The sequence below is a fragment of the Haliaeetus leucocephalus genome, unplaced genomic scaffold (assembly GCF_000737465.1).
Source record: "Haliaeetus leucocephalus isolate CR32 unplaced genomic scaffold, Haliaeetus_leucocephalus-4.0 Scaffold849, whole genome shotgun sequence".
Classification (NCBI taxonomy): Eukaryota; Metazoa; Chordata; class Aves; order Accipitriformes; family Accipitridae; genus Haliaeetus; species Haliaeetus leucocephalus.
This window is the reverse complement of record NW_010973285.1, coordinates 394,540-399,408: the sequence shown is the minus strand read 5'-3', so window position 1 is coordinate 399,408 and position 4,869 is coordinate 394,540. Positions and strand designations below refer to the sequence as shown.

Here is a 4,869-nt window from a genome sequence, read left to right as displayed (position 1 = left end):
GGGGGTGGGGTGGGGGGGGGGGGGGGGGGGGGTAGGGGCGTGGTTCTTTGCTAGAACTAATGATTGATGGAGAAAGATATCTATCCTAGTCAACTAAAGCTCCTGCCTCTTTTGCAATTCAGAAGTAAACAGGTAAGCTTCAACCCCAGTTCCATCCAGGAAGAGTTTCAGCAAGAAAGAAAAATAATCTATATATAGCAATGCATTTTTTAAAAATAATTCAGCTATAAATCAACAAGTTACATAAAATGTGAATATAGACTTATAAATGAAAAATATACAGTAGACGTCACTCCAAAATGCATGTGTGTCTCGGGTAAGTTCATCGAGCTTTTCAGATGAGCAATAATCTACTTCAGTAAGTATAAACACTTTCAGCTATATGCTATACAGACATAATTTATGTATAAATGTTTGTTCTCTTTCAATGAGTGGAGATTGTATTTTAAGTGTGTGTGTATATATACACACAGACACACACACACAGACATACTCAGATATGGAACGGCCAATTTCTCCCATGATTTTTAGCATAATGTTGCCAAAATAGTAAGTTTGCTATATTGCAACGCACAGAAAAAAGTAGAAAAATTTCAGTAAGGTTTATTCAAATACCATACATTATAAATGTATTTAAATGAAAGAATTTTTAGGATTTTCTTTCCTTTTTGTACTTCAAATAGCATAGCACCCTCTGGTGCATCTACTAGAAAGAAGATAACCAAGAATAAACACCAGTCACTGTTATAAAAAAGACAACATTAAAAAAAAAAAAAAAGATCCCTTAAAAGCAAAAAATGCCTAAGAATTGTTAGATATCAAATTTTAATTCCATTCTTTCTTATTAAAGTCTTTTATAACTGAGGAAATTATAACTATTGAAAAACAAAATAAAAAAAAAAAACAAACCTGCAGGTGTGCTAATATAAAAGGTTACCAGAAAAAAAAGGATTAGCTTCAAACTTCTGTCCGTGTTATTTTATTAAAAAATATTCTTAAGTGAAATATTCTTAAAAAAAAAAAAAAGGTAAGTAACTTAGTGAAACAACATGTTACATCAGGCAATATATCTGCTCTTGGTCTTACAAGAATGAAAATTATTAGGACGACAGCCACTCACACAATCATAAACTGCTAAATTTCACACTCAAATAGTCACAGCTCCTTTAAAAGTCCAATGGGAAAAGAATTAAAAAATAACATGATTGTACTATATGGAACACTTCGAACTTTGACATGACATGTTAACTATTAAAACACACCTAGTCACTGGGAAAATAATTTCCTACAAAAGTACATTTTGCTAATGACAAAAGCAGAGATCACCACCTGCTTTAGCAGCTCTTTTGTAAACCTCTGGAAGTCTCAACACAATGCACAAGAAATGAAGTGACACCTGTTTAATCAGCCATCTGTCCCTAACAAACTAGATTTAGCCAAATCAGTGTATGTACTGCTCCTTAAATTTCCAAAATATAGGTATACATAACATATATGAGAAAAGAGAACTATCATTATGATTGACAACCAACTTTACCAGAAATACATAAATAATAAACTTGTGGCTAACAGAAAAACATCATCTTAAACATTAGCCTATTCATTTTAAAAACTTCTTTAATTTTTCAGCCCTCATTCTTAGTAAAAAAGTAAGTAGTTTAATTCATAATTTAAAAACATACTGCTTTTGGTATTCTAATACATTCATTTGACAAAGAGTTTGATTTTGAAATGGAACTCCAACTACAAGGATACTACAGTACCACTGAAACCTTATTTTTTATTCTGTCAGTATTTGTGATGCATTCCCAACATGTTTCAACTGAAAATAATTTTTAAAAAGGAATTTAAGAGACATATATTCTTAAAAGCCTATTCATTTTTTAAGTATTCCACATGACAATACCTGTGGCTGGTAAGCTTTTGGAGACTGCAGGTAAAAATACTAATATGGAATATTTTAAGAAGGAAGGATGCCTTTCGTAAGAGGACAAAGTAAAGTATGAAAAACAGAAACACTAGCTAGAACATCAAAAGGAACTGCAATGATAAAAGATTATTGCATTTTAGATACTTGCTTACTTTTCAAGTAAGAAGAGAAGAAAACAGTAACAGCCTTCCCTCTCAATGTAAAGTTTAGTAAATGAAAAGAAATGGCAACATTTATTTCTGTAGACAGTTTTGTGATTAACAAACTACTGTTATCAGGTGGGAACAAGAAATGGGATAGTGCTAACAAAGCCGAACCTAATTATCAAATAAAGCACCCTGACTTTAAACTCTTTACCAGCATTGTACCTCTGATTCCCATTTCATTTACCTACACTACAATACTGAAAGGGTTTCTCCACAGTAGCACAATGAAGGTTAGCTCACTAACACCACAACAGAGCATATGATCCAGATAGGCTCATTAGGATATGCTGAAACATAATTAGTTACACAGTCTAAGTCATGAAAACCAATGAACAAAAAAATCACAAGCCACCTCATTTTCAAACACTGGTTAGCATCACAAACACCAACTATTTTGATAGCTGTGGGCATTAGCAAATCAGAATGCATAACGCAGATCTCATCTGTGATGGTTACAGTATTTCAGAGAGAATAGAGTCAATACTTTTCTCAGTGAAGTCCACAATACTAAAAGAGATGATTACGGCTGCATTATTATTTTCCAAATTGCAGTCACTGGCTAAAGAAAATGTGGCTAAAAAGGTCTTCGGTTTTAGACAAAATCACGTACTTTTAATCTGATTTTTAAGAAACAATTACACATTTCCTCACAGAGTTAAAACAGAAAGTTTGTCTCATAGCCTATGCATGCACTTTCCTCTTCTACTTGGAGTCTGGATACATGTTCTGCAAAGACAGATTTCAACACCCAGGAAGGATTCCATCCTGAGTAGTACTCTGTCCCACTTTAAGAGGGCTACTCAAGAAAGGCATGGTGCAGAACTGACATCTTTTCTGTTCAACAACAGTAGATACCAGGAATGATTTCACAACCAATGAATCGCATAAACTACCTGATAAAACTAATAACAAATACATTAAGATTTAAATGAGCCATATAACTGATACACTAACTCACACTGAAAATTCTTAATGTCTTTAGAACTTATTTGACAGCAGGACCTAGAAAGTTGGCACTCAGTGGTTTCATCTTGAGTAAAATCATAAAAAGATGACAATGGAGAGACCTGTGGTCATTACTTGAAATAATGTATTTTCCAAGTTCTTGTTGGCCCATGAAATATACATTAAAAAAAAGACAGATCCAACGTGCCTTAGCTCAACAAATGTTAATATCAACAATGCACTAACTACTCAGCATGTTTTATAGTTGATAGCTGCTTGAAAAAATTGCCCCTGTCACATTCATTGGTAGTTCCAATGTGAGACAAACCAATGTATTGTTGTTGAAATTGTAATGAGAAACCTTGCATTTTACACAGGGTTTTACAGATATAAAAATAGAAAAAGTGTATATACAATTAAAATGTAGATTTTAGATTAAAAACAGGAACATCCTTTTTCCTAACTTTTTTACTAAATAAAGCAATAGGGAAATAAATAAGTCATCACTTCAAAAAGAAAAAAGCTTGCCACAACAACACATAATTTGACAAGTCAAAGGGGAGAGTCCAACTGGATATGGAGATGTTAAAAGTTAATTTCATTGCCATAATAGGTGCCAAAAATTCACTTTACCCAAAAGAATTTGAAAAGTATATAAAGTATGATTTGATGCCACTGACACCACAAATCTTTAGATCTTAATAAGCAATCACAAAAAGGATGAAGAAAACAAGCATTCTGGATTGGAAAAAAAATGCAAAACATTCTCATTAATAACACAATTGCTACTACAGCTGCTTGAGAGGTAAAAATCTGCCTCTTCCCTCTTTCCCAAGGATACTCTTGAAATACGGTAGTAATAAAATCACAAAGATTTTTTTTTTAAATACTATTTCTTGTTTTCCCCTTTCTTTGCAGCTCAGCACACAAACTCGCAGTCAATATCTTGAATTTCCTTCATTGTGGAGAGTTTAAGGAAACTGAAATGGATTCTCTCCACACAAATGTAACTCACTGTGCATAAACTAGATCTACACATGCACTGTTTCATACTACATTGGCAGTATGAAAGCATCATTTAAAAAATAATTCCCTGCAAAAGGAGGGCAAGAAGAAAAAAAACCCTGCTACTCTGTGTGTGTATGGGTGGGGGTATTGAATAAACAAAAAAACACTTCACAATACAAAGAAAATACAGCTTGCACTAAAATAAGCAGCAACATTAATTATGACTAAAAGAAAAAATCACATGGCTGCATAAAGCACAGAAGAGCGGTTGATATGATCGATAGCAAAAGAGTATCATTAAAACATACAGCAGGTTCACAAAAATCTGCCACATTTCGCAGTTGCGTCAGATCAGAGCAAGGCCCTTACAAGCGAAAGGGGAAAAACACCCCCTGCTCCTGGTGTGCTACAGGATCCGCCTCTGGCTGCATCTTTCCTCCTACTCCCATGGTTTTTTCAGGGTTTAAAGTAAGTAACCTTCGGCGGCGGCTGGAGCCTGCTGCCCCGGTTTCTGCATTCCCCCATCCGTGCAAACGAGCGAGCGAGCAAGACGCATACCCACCGCATCCGAGCAATTGTCCTGGAGGTCCCAGAAGCGTGCCTCCTTCTCCATCACCGCCGAGCCTCTCTTCCTCTTCACTTCGCACGGCGGCCAGCTCTCCTCCCCGCCCAACGGGCACCCCCATCCCAACCGCCCCTCTCAAGAGCGCGCTCCCCACCCAACCGCAGAGTAAACCGCAAAAGGGCAGCGAGCCCGGCGACAGGGACGGGCGGGAGCGG

At 35.8% G+C, this 4,869-nt stretch overlaps 1 protein-coding gene across 2 annotated transcripts in view; it reads right to left on the bottom strand.

The window, feature by feature from the left end:
- RFX3 (regulatory factor X, 3 (influences HLA class II expression)) overlaps positions 1-4,869 on the bottom strand; it is a 123,037-nt gene that overhangs the window by 117,738 nt on the left and 430 nt on the right. The gene's annotated exons all lie outside the window — the stretch shown is intronic.